Genomic DNA, 12,034 nt, shown 5'->3' with positions numbered 1-12,034 from the left:
CAAAAGTAGTGTGTCACGGAGCAGTGGGAATTGCTGCTTGAGCAACAGGAGCCCAAAGTCTCCCCCTTGGGCATATGGATCTAGCTACACAGTTTTGGAGCATCGCCACTGATAGCAACTGGGCTATGCCAGCTTCAACTGCCTGCAGTTTTTCTTAGTTTCACATCCCTCCCCTCTCCCCTCCAACAGTCCCATCTTTTCCCCCAGAAGTGGCAGAGGATGCTTTTGGGTGGGCACTAGCACCCCCTGCAGGAAGGTGGTGGTGGTGCTGTGACCTTTACTTGCCCCAGGCAGCCCCCCAATACTAGACAAGCTGTTCTCCCTTCCTGGGTCCCCTTGGCCTCTGTAGCACCTCCAGCCGGAGGTGGGGGCGGGGGGCGGGAGACATAGCCGAGGGCTCAGTATGCTCCCAAAAGTATTTTTGTTGTTGGGGAAGGAATCATAAATGGAGGATGATTGCGGAAGATTTCTTAGCTCCCTGGTGGCAGTTGAAAATACTGGTAGCAGTTTCTAATCTCAATCCCTCCTAAAGTTTTCCAGCTATGGGTGGGATGCTTTTCTGAGACTTGCTGTAGTGATTAGAGTGTTGTACTTGGACAAGGGAGACCTGAGTTCAAATCCTTGGTGGCCTATACAAATACGACAAATATTTATATACCACTTTTCAACAAAAGTTCCCAAAGTGGCTTATATCGATAAATATATTTTAAAAACCAACCAACAAACAAATAAAATGGCTCCCTGTCCCCAAAGGGCTTACAATCTAAAAAAGAAATATAGACACCAGCAACAAACACTGGAGGGATGCTGGGCCAGTTGCCCCCCTCCCCCTAAAGAGATTCCCCACTTCTAAAAGGTGCCTCTTTGCTCAGTTAGCAGGGGTCCTGCTCAGTTATTTATTATTTATTAATATAATATAATATAATATAATATAATATAATATAATATAATATAATATGCACAGTCAGACAGGTATTATTGACCAGTTTATTTTATCCAGACATTGAGTCCTTCCCAAGGACCTGGGAATTTTATTATCAATGTTGTTGCTGTTATTATAGGTATCGTCGCAGAATATAGGCTGTTCCCAGTAAAGTTGCTTTTTGTAATTGGCTGGTGGTGATTTCTGTGGCCCCTATGGTGTTGAGGTGCTCTTCAAGCTGTTTTGGAATTGCACATATTATATTATATTATATTATATTATATTATATTATATTATATTATATTATATTATATTATATTATATTATAATTTCTTGTTTACACAGTCAGACAGGTGTTATTGACTGGTTTGTTTTATCCAGACATTGAGTCCTTCCCAAGGACCTGGGATGCCAGAATTTTATTGTCAATGTTGTTTTTTGTTGTTGTTATAGATATCGTCGCAGAATATAGGCTGTTCCCAGTAAAGCTGCTTTTTGTAATTGGCTGATGGTGATTTCTGTGGCCCCTATGGTGTTGAGGTGCTCTTCAAGGTCTTTTGGAACTGCACCCAGGGCGCCAATGACCACTGGGATTATTTTGGTCTTCTTCTGCCACAGCCTTTCCATTTCAATTTGTAGATCTTTGTATTTGGTGATTTTTTCTATTTCTTTTTCTTCTATTCTGCTATCCCCTGGTATTGCTATGTTGATTATTTTGACTTGTTTTTCTTTCTTCTCGTCTACAGTTATATCTGGTGTATTGTGTGGCCGATGTTTGTCTGTTTGTAGTTATTATTATTATTACTTCTATTTCTATACCGCCCTTCCAAAAATGGCTCAGGGTTTACACAGATAAATAATAAATAAATAAGATGGATCCCTGTCCCCTAACAATCTAAAAGAAATGGAAGATAGACACCAGCAGCAGTCACTGGAGGCACTGTGCTGAGGGTGGATAGGGCCAGTTACTCTCCCCCTGCTAAATAAAGAGAATCACCACATTAAAAGGTGCCTCTTTGCCAAGTTAGCAGGGGCTACAAAGCTCACCCTTTGAGCTTGAGTTAATCACAAATTCTTGTTCTAACATCCCTAGCAGGGAAGTTATGAGGATAAAGGGAGGGCGTAATCCTATCCATACATACCACTGTGAGCTCCCTGAAGTAAGAGGACATTAAGCTGCAGTATCTGAGAGGGGTCTGCAGTGCTCAGTGCATCGGGGCCAAATTCAGCAGTCACACTACGTTTGGTTTGCATGTGACCACTAGTGGCGAGTGAAATTCATTCTGAGGATGCAGAATGAGCTGATATTAACACAATTAGCAGAGAAATGCCTCTATCTGCCCATGCCCCTCAAAGGCCTGTCTTTCCAGGAAATCATGAGGTGCAGGTTAACCATAAGGTAAGGCTGTTGTGAGCAAATGAATCCTAATTAGTAAGTTGCCAAGCTCCAGTCTCACCTTGTTGCCGTTATGGCAGGCATGTATTTTGTAGGCCTTGGGGAACATTTAGAACCCAACACTGTTCAGGATGGTGACCATGACACAGTGTGTCATGCTAACTGAGTAAAGAGGCACTTTTAAAAAGTGGTGATTCTGTTTCTTGAGTGGGGGAGAGCAACTGGCCCTATCCAGCTGCAGCACAGCATCCTTCCAGTGGCCTGTTGCTGGTGTCTACCTTATGTTTCTTTTTTAGATTATGAACGCTTTGGGAACAGGGAGCCATTTATTTATCTATATCTATGTAAACCGCTTTGGGGATTTTTTTTTTTTAAAGTGGTATATAAGTATTTGTCGTCGTGGTGATATGTGCTCTAAATGCCACCCATTCTGGGGCATCCAATTCTTCTTCCCTTGTCCAGCATTGTGCCTGCACTATAAGGTATTTATTATGGTGGGCCCTAAACCTGGGTAGTCTGTAGCCTCTCTGCTATCCCAGCAGTTGAAGTTCAGCATATAATATGCATGCCTTGGCTCCCAGTCTGTTCCTTTGCAAGTTTTCAGGATATCTGATCAATCCATTTGAAGCACTGCTCTGGGATAGTGAGGGAAAAGGTAAATTGTGCAGTCAAGTCAGTTTTGACTCCTGGTGCCCACAGAGCCCTATGGTTTTCTTTGGTAGAATACAGGAGGGGTTGACCATTGCCATCTCCCATGCAGTATGAGATGATACCTTTCAGCACCTTAGTATATTGCTGCTGCCCAACAGTGAGGGTAAGTCCCTCAAAACACAGATTATCCTGGGGTTAATACTAACCCTAGTGTATGCACTTTACCCTATCAGCACATTAAGATACCTACACATCTGGTTAGTCCACATCTATTTGTTTTAATAGAATATTTAAATGCCTGCTTGTTTACCTTTCTGGCAAGAGAAAGGCTCAGTTACTTAAATCTTTCTGCTTTCCAGAAGAGAGAGTTAGTGGTGTAGCTAGTCTGATTGGTGCGGCTCTCATTTTATTTGAATCAATCTTGTGCCCTGATATATTTCCAAATCGGTCTATGGGCACAGCATTTTCTGGGTTTGAGGGGATCATCATTTGCATTAGGGCTGTGCTTCAGTGCATGCAAAGCCAAATAATAATATGCATCAGTCCTTTGTACCAGTTCCAGAAGCACTTTCCGCATAGTTCCATAGGGAGAGAACTACACTTCCTGGCATTCCCATGTGCCTTCTGAGCCATCGCTGGGGCATTATAGAGCTCTGCTTCCTGTAAAGGAGCCCCCCACCGCAGAACAGAAGTGTGTTGCACTGGGAGTGGCTGACTCTGGGCAGTTCCAAAGAGCCAGTGCCTATTATTCGGCTTTGGACAATGAAAACCATTGCATAGAGAATACAACCCATTTTCTAATAACCCTAAAAACGAACATGTGTGTTTTCTCTATCCAATCCTGTTAACATGCAGGTTCCCCGCCCTACTGCCCCAATATCCGCACTCCAGGCCATATGTACAGTTAACGGGGGGGGGGGGCTTAAAACAATCCATTAACACGTTTACAAGAAGAGTTGGCACTTCTTCTGTGCCAGCCTGTACTAACATATTGAGACTTTCTTTTAGGAAGGAAGGGTGGAGAACCAAGAAAAGAAAGGAGAAATCACCACAAGAAACACTGTTACAAATGGAGCATGTCAGAAGGCTTGGGGGGGGGCGTGGAATAGCAATGCGGAGGCGCCCCCCCCCCAATAAAAATGTTGGCAAAGCCTGGCACTGAAAAGCATAAGGAGCATCCAGAGGTCCCAAACATTTTAAACATTCAGTGTGACCATCTGTCACTGACAAAGTCATCTAACAGAACGGGCAATTATCGAAGCCCTTTTCAGACGAAAGCCGTCAACCACAGCCTGTCTGGCTGCCAAAAGGCATCAGGCCAAAGAATATGAAAGCAGATCAGCCTTCTGGGAGTAGGGATCAGTCCACCTGAGCAGGTGAATGGGGAGAATTTACCAAGCACCTGTCATCCCAAACAGTATTTGCTCCCAGGGGGTGTCTGTCACTTTATGATGCAGGTGACAAAACAATGGAGTTTCTTTGACTTAGATATTTCAGATAACTACAACAATAGGGGTGGGACACAGTGCCAGAAGGCTTCAGCCAGCGCTCCTGCTGTGCGGGGCACAAGCGCATAAGGCAAAGCTTGCATCTACAAACCATTTCAGGTAAGCAGAAACACACTGTGCTTATTTCCCTATTAATTACTAGCAAAAGACCTGTGAAGTCTGGCAGGCAGAGGAGGGAAGAGATTCAAGGACTTTCCTCAACCTCTCTCACTGCTGTTGAGGCATGGGGCAAGTCTGGCCTTGTACAATGTTCCTCCAAACTGAGCATGACCCTTCAAGCCTTAAGAAAGCAATAAAATGTTATTCTCCTGTCCAGGGGCGTGGCTAGGTGTAAGGGGGCTCATGTTCACTCCTATCCCCGGGGGCCCCTTGGAGTCCGGGAGATAACGAAAAAAATAGCGAGGGGTGGAGCGGGGGGGGCAGCTTCTTTGAACCCATCCACTCAACTATAGCTACACCCCTGCTCCCATCCTAGAAGCTGCAGTCAGGACTGGGGGAAAGGAAGTGATGCTCTGCATTGCTTCCATTAATGACTTTCCACTTCTGAACACTCTTGCTTGGTGGGAGGGGAAGAGGGGTTAGGAGCACAGTTCCCTCTAAGAAGGATGCTCGTATGTTGTTGACTACAACTCCCAGAATCCCCAGCTGCAGTAGCTTTTGCTTGGGGATTGTGAGAGTTGTAGTCAACATCTGGAAATCCCTGTTAGAGGGAACACTGGTTGGGAGGTATAATGTTTGCTCCCTCTCAACCACGGCTGCGAGATCAGGAACCAGCTGCAAGATTGGGTCACCTCTCTGGCCTCCCAGGAACAAATTTCAATTTGAGAGCCAACGTGATATAGTGGTTAGAGTTTTGGACTAGGACAGTGTTCTTCATTGTGCAGCCTGTAGGCAGCCCTGTAGGGTGGCTCCTGACATTTTCCACACCCTCCCAACAGCACGTCCCCCTCCCCCGCAGCCTGTAATTTCCCAGATCCCCCCTGGATCCCTTTTTGAAAATCGAGGTTACATTAACTACTTTTCAGTCCTCTGGTACAGATTTGTTTGTTTATTTTATTGTTACATTTATATACTGCAGGGACAAGTTACACATTTTTGCTAGGAGATCAGCAATTTCCCATTTGAGTTCCTTCAGAACTCTTGGGTGGATGCCATCTGGCCCTGGCGATTTGTTAATTTTTAGTTTTTCAAGACAGTTTAGAACATCCTCTCACGTCACCTCAAATTGGCCCATTTTTTCAGCCTCCAAGCCTGAGAAGCTCAGTTTCGGCGTGGGTATATGGTCAGTTTCCTCCTCCGTGAAGACAGATACAAAGAACTCATTCAGTTTCTCTGCAATCTCCTTATCTTCCTTAATAACCCCTTTCACACCCTCATCATCTAAGAGGCCAACCACCTCCCTGGCAGGTTTTCTGCTTCTGAGATAGATAGATAGATAGATAGATAGATAGATAGATAGATAGATAGATAGATAGATAAGTTTTATATATATATCCCCTTGACACTCCTAGCTTTATGGTCCTCAAACTCTCTGTGTGCATCCCTTATTGACTCCTTGCATTTCTTTTGCCAGGGTTTATGTGCTTCCCTGTTCTCTTCATTTGGGCAGGACCTCAATTTCCTGAAGGAACTCTTCCTCCCTGACTCGCCTTGTTAGCCACACTGGCATCCTCCTGAACTTATTGGTATCTTTCCTCTTTCTTGTTATTGTTGTTTTAAATAAATTCCATGCTCTCTGGAGTGATTTGACTCTCCCAATTTTCCCATTCGGCTTCCTTTTTACCAGTCCCCCTCATTTTTTAGAAGTTTCCTCTTCTGAACAGGAATTGATGCTGGACTTCCTTGTGAGTGCTCTACTCGCATATAAGCACCTCTCTGCTTTCTCTCTCTCTCTTCATGTGCCTTCTCTGATTGGGGGGCTGGTAGCCAGCAAAATCCATAGATCACAGTCCCATAGATCACAATCAGCTTTCTACAGAGACAAAAAATCCCAGCTGTTGGGATAACTTGGGAAATTCAATTGCCCACAAACTAATAATGGGTCCAGAACAATACTGAAACTGTGTAGAATTTGGGGAACTTACAGGTCAAAAGTAGGGACTGACGGGGGTGGGGGTGGGGCATCATTCCTTGTTAATGTCTAGTTTTTCTTTCACGCTCAGTAGTTGCAACTGCCAAGCCGAAGAACAGCATTGGCTGAGTAGATAAATATTTCCTTTGTGTGTGTGCACATGTACATGTACACACACTTACTTTGCACTGACCTAAAAACAACTCTGAAATTCCTATTTCTTACAGAATGGAACACACATTTTCTCCAGCCTATTAAGAGTCCAGAAAATACATTATTAAAAAGAGTCTTCCCCCAGTGCGAGCGATCAGAGTCCCAACCCAAAGACAAAGATGAAGTAACAGGGACATGAAAGGCCCCTTTAAATACTTCTTGGCAAGGAGGATTCATTAAGTTCAGCTCCTTGCTCACAACAGCTCTTTGGCACTATGTGCATTCCATAAAGGGCCTCTGCTGTTAAAATGGAAAGGTGCTAGACAAGTATTAGCATCAATCAAAGTGCAAAAGCACTCCTCATTGGGGAAGAACGCAACAGCAGAAAGTCTGTCTTGTTTGGACGTCTTCCCTCTCATGTAACCCAAGTGCTTTGCTGAAATGTACTTCAAATCAAGTATGAGCGGATCAATGATAGAGCTTTATTACAGACATTTTGTTGAAATGCATTTAGCTAGGACCGCAGAGTCTGGCAACATCCACACTAATAACTGAAGAGGAGAAGGAGCTGCATTGTTCTGCAAATCCATTCACTTGTCATTTGGGTGCTGTAGCTTCACTGCAGGATCCTTATTGCAAGTGATGATTTTACAGAGCAACAATCCCTATGGAACTTTCTCTACCCCCGCTCCAAGCTCCTGATCATGTTTAGTTTCTAAAGAGTTAATACATCTCCTTCAAATAATCAGTCTGTAGTCACTGTCAACCTTCTTGGAAGCCACTAGGTCCAAGTTGCACAAGACAGTTATAATGAGAGGGAAGAAGGGGAAAGTGGCGGGAGGGGGAGAGAAAAGGGAGCCAGCATGTGGCAAAAGAACAGCTTTGATGAACAAGCAAGCCCAGCATTAATGAGATCTTGTAATTTTACATTTCTTGAAAGTGTCAGCTGGTAGGAATGCACTGATAATCTCCTTACACAATGGGGAAAATAGAAAATGTTAGGAAATTACATTACATTTCCATTCTGTCACTCTTCCAAGGTAGAGCAACTGTTCAAGGTAGAGTAAATTGTCCTCCACATACTCCATTTTTATTCCCACAACAACCCTGTGAGGTTAGACTGAGACTTAGTGATTCGCTCAAGATCACACAGAGAGCAACACAGCTGAGCAGAATTTGAACAGGGTGCCTAGGTGGACACTCTAACAGGTGCTTTAGGGAAGAACAAAGATAAGCCAAAAGCCAGACCTGGTAACTCTTCTATCTTTAAGACTCCCAAGTCAAAATTTCTCACTCCTTCCTGCTAACAGGAAGTGCTATCTACTTCCTTCACCATACTGTAAACTAGTATATGTTATAGCAGTGATCCTTACCATTTTTCGAACGGGGTCCACTTTGGCAAAAAAATAAATAAGAGAGAGCCTTTTCCCACTATGCTGACCTCCACACAGTACTGAGCACTTCTCAGTGCTGGGAGCGCCCTTTAAGAGAGATGCAGTCCTCACTGAAGAACACAAGGAGCAAAACACTAGGAAGGGCTACACTTTTTTGTGCATGCCTTCAAAGCTCAAGAGGGCTTCATTTCCCTTCAAGGAGCCCCATGGCACTGCACTGCCTGGCAAAAATGGCCGGCTCCACTTGATGCCAGGGGGACTGTGCAGAGTATTCAGCTTTGGTCCAAAGAACTAGTCAGAGAGCTGTATTTTGGGCTGATGAGCTGCCACTGGTCCCCAGCCTTACAGTGAAGAACACTGTGTCATAGCAACAGGCACCTCTCCAGGCAAAGCCCATCATAAGCCCAGGATTAAAGGAACTATATGCACAAAAAGGTCTATTGAACCATGGTAGTTGGAAGGGGTTGACTGGAGACCCCACCCTCCTTCAATGCAATCCCAAAGATAAACCAAGAGGTCTTGTTAACTCTGCAATCTCCACATCTAAGTCAAACATTTAAGGATTTTCAGGAAACTATTCTTGGTGGCTAAGAAATGTGCCAATGATCACAGATATTTTGGGGGACACAAGGAAGATTCACAGAAACATACATAGTATTTGTTCAACTACTCCAACACACTGTTCTATCCTCCTTTTCTAGCCTGGAGGTTATAAATTGATATTTATTTGTGTCCCAGCACCATGACTGGGGCTTAAACCCATCAAGTTGAAGCTTAAAATGCAGATTCTATAAATTAGTCACTGATATATCTATCACTCAGACATTTTATGTGCTCCTATTTAGCCTTTTAAAGGATGTTTCACTTCCTCTAAAACGGACCTCAACAGATTAATTTTAAATGCACTTGCACAATGTTCAGTTCTCAGCTCCCTCAGTGTCAGGGGTAATCTGACAAGTGGGGAAAAAATATTGTCCAGCACTGTACCTCCCATTTTAATTCAGATTAAAACTGAATGCCTTGGCTATCAAACTTTGGAAAGGTTTGATCGCTGAGGCCCTGGATCGACCTTAAGACTTTTATAAATTGCAGTCTTTAGGGCTTTTACATCTGGCCCAGTTTAAAAATAAATAAATGAGTCTCCATTTTTCTCTCTCTGCTTTGCTCAATATCCAGCCTGATGAAGAGTTCTGGATAACTCAAAAGCTTGCTACTCAAAACTTTGTATCATTTTGGTTTGTTCTAACAAAAATATCAATTCCACAGCAAGGGCTTGACTATCTGAGGCCACAATCCTATGCGCACACTTATTTGGAAGTAAATGCAATCGAATCCAGTGGAATTTGTAACCATGCAAAGGTCTGGGCTGCCTGTTTTATTACCAAACAATCCCTGTTATGCCTACATGTCCCCTACTGCTGTATTTATTGTGCTTGTCCTGCGTTCTCCCCACAAAGAGAGAAGCCACAAAGCCGCAAAGTCTTTGTAAGCCACAAAGGCTTACATACAGCAGATTTCCATCCAGGCTACTTACAGACAAGACATAGTTTAAATTAGAACTCTGGCTCTATCTTACTGGAGTGTTTTTAGAATGTGAAGACCTTTATACCCTAAAAAGTGCTGAGAAATGATAAATATCACCAACAACCACTGTTGCATCACAGCTAGAAGACAAAGCTATGCATCAGGAAATCTTGGCACCTGCCACGAACACCAGTGTCTGGCTAATGACTCTCTCTCAGACTCCTTTCCAACCCACATGCAAAATACAGGGATAGTGATACTTGCCTGCTAGGTGAGCATCACCTGCTGCTGTTACGTTACAAGAGCATGAAACATTCTCAAGACTCTGAAGCACTGCACAAATGCTAACTAGACATTATATTTATTATAATTATTTTGTGTGCATGTCACACTGGGAAATGGTTGGTGCAAGCTCAACCATGGTAAATAATATGCCCTTTCATAAAGGACACTCTAGACATTATTTCTTTAGGGGAAGTTAAAACCAATTACTCTGAATTGCAAAATGGCCTGCAGACAATGCAAAATGAGGCTGAATAGACCAGCCTTCCAAATGCCGCCCCAACTTTCCCCACAAGTATTCTGTACCAGCTGCAGCCCAATTAAAAGTACTTGTAAACAGGTGTTCACAGAAGAGGGGGAAAACTTTTAAAATAAGCATAGTTCTGGGAGGGGAATTGAGGGTTTCTTTAGGTCAGAAAAATCACAGCACATCAGGAAAGGGCATATATGAAATGCCAAGTGAAATGGGGTGAGGGAAGAAATTGTCACCTAAAGCCTATACATGAAAAGCATCAACAATAAGCCAGGTATTGATGTCCTCAGGCAAAGCAGCACTCAGAAGTGTTTTCATTTCTGAAAATTTCTCAAGACTGGAGTCACAACAGCCTCTGGTGGGGGGGGGGGGAGATGGCAGTTAAGAGGATACATCTACTGTAATTAGGAGGAGCCTTTCCCCTCCGATTAATCCAATGCAAATCCAATGCAAATCTTAACCCCTTCGTGGCTTATTTATATCACTGCTTGCTCCGCCTCTTCCCTGTTCTCACTGTCTAATCCCCCACACCTTCATTTTCTGGGAAAAGCCCCAGTGAAACACCCAAAGCCATTTTGTGTGCTTTCCCAGTATCAATCTCAATCGTGGCTTTTCCCAGCAGACCACCATACATCGCTAATGAGCCTCTCTATTATTAAAATTAATTAGGAAGGTATTTGCTTTGGCCACAGGGGGCTAGCAAAGCAACCCAAATGTGATGACTTGGGAAATGAAAGTTAAAAGCTCATATTAAGTGGCAGGAAGATTAAAGAGCAGCTTTTCCATTGTCACAGAATCCCACTAGTAATAGGAACTGGGGAGGAATCAGAATGATTTTTCCAACAACCATTATGTCAGCCCCAACTAAAAAGCTGAGGGAAAGAGAGACCTTTCAGCTGCCTTTGCCTTGATTGGATAGGAGTGCTGAAGCTTCGAATGAAAGCATCCGCCTCTTTGCCAGAGACAGATTGCTCAGGAGTCACTCAAGGACAGCAAGCTTTCACTTCAGCCCAAGAAAGTCCTCACTTGGAGTTGTCCTCAGGTGGATCTACTGCAGTCTTAGCTTCATCTGTCCTTAGCGAAATGCTCCCGAAGTTCTCTCAAAACATTAGCTGGGTTCAGACATAACACAAAACCATGGTTTGTGCTGACCATAATTAAGAACCCACACCAAGGTTAGCTAAACTGTGCTTTAGAGCTACTTGTCTGCTTTTGTTTTCTATCTGTTCAGGACAAAGCTTCATAGGAACATAGGAAGCTGCCATATACTGAGTCAGACCATTGCTCTATCTAGCTCAGTATTGTCTTCACAGACTGGCAGCGGCTTCTCCAAGGTTGCAGGCAGGAGTTTCTCTCTCAGCCCTATCTTGGAGATGCTGCCAGGGAGGGAACTTGGAGCCTAGATGCTCTTCCCAGAGCAGCTCCATCCTCCGGAGGGGAATATCTTCCATTAATCACACTTCTAGTCTCCCATTCAAATGCAACCAGACCCTGCTTAGCTAAGGGGACAAGTCATGCTTGCTACCACAAGACCAGTTCATGAATTCACTCCTGTTTCTGTGCTGCAGAAGCTGATGGATCAAAGCAATGGACAATTGTGGTATGTCAATAATCTTGAATGCAGACATAATGCAAACCACAGTTACACTGGTTTGTAAATCAACTTCATATTGTGGTTATAGATCCAGGTTTCTTGGCCCCAAACAAATCATGATTTGTGGGCAAGCTTGGATTCAGATATAGCATGAAAATAACTTTTAGTTAAACAAATCATGGTTTTGCATTAATTAATTAATTAAAATATTTATACCCTGCCCCTCCAGTACACTACTGCTTGGGGCGGCTCACAACAATAAAATAGATACAATGTAAAATAAAAC

General features: G+C 43.5%; 1 protein-coding gene and 1 long non-coding RNA gene across 3 annotated transcripts in view; one reads left to right on the top strand and one right to left on the bottom strand.

Annotated features, from left to right (window-relative positions):
* The window catches only part of EXOC4 (exocyst complex component 4), a 585,849-nt gene that overhangs the window by 292,486 nt on the left and 281,329 nt on the right, over positions 1–12,034 (bottom strand). The window lies entirely within an intron of this gene.
* On the top strand, positions 4,485–6,217 carry LOC128327200 (uncharacterized). Its single transcript, XR_008308529.1, has 2 exons — positions 4,485–4,576; positions 6,051–6,217. It is a non-coding gene; the product is annotated as an uncharacterized LOC128327200 (long non-coding RNA).

Source organism: Hemicordylus capensis, chromosome 5, assembly GCF_027244095.1.
Source record: "Hemicordylus capensis ecotype Gifberg chromosome 5, rHemCap1.1.pri, whole genome shotgun sequence".
In the NCBI taxonomy this organism is placed as follows: Eukaryota; Metazoa; Chordata; class Lepidosauria; order Squamata; family Cordylidae; genus Hemicordylus; species Hemicordylus capensis.
This window is presented reverse-complemented; position numbering and strand designations above follow the sequence as displayed.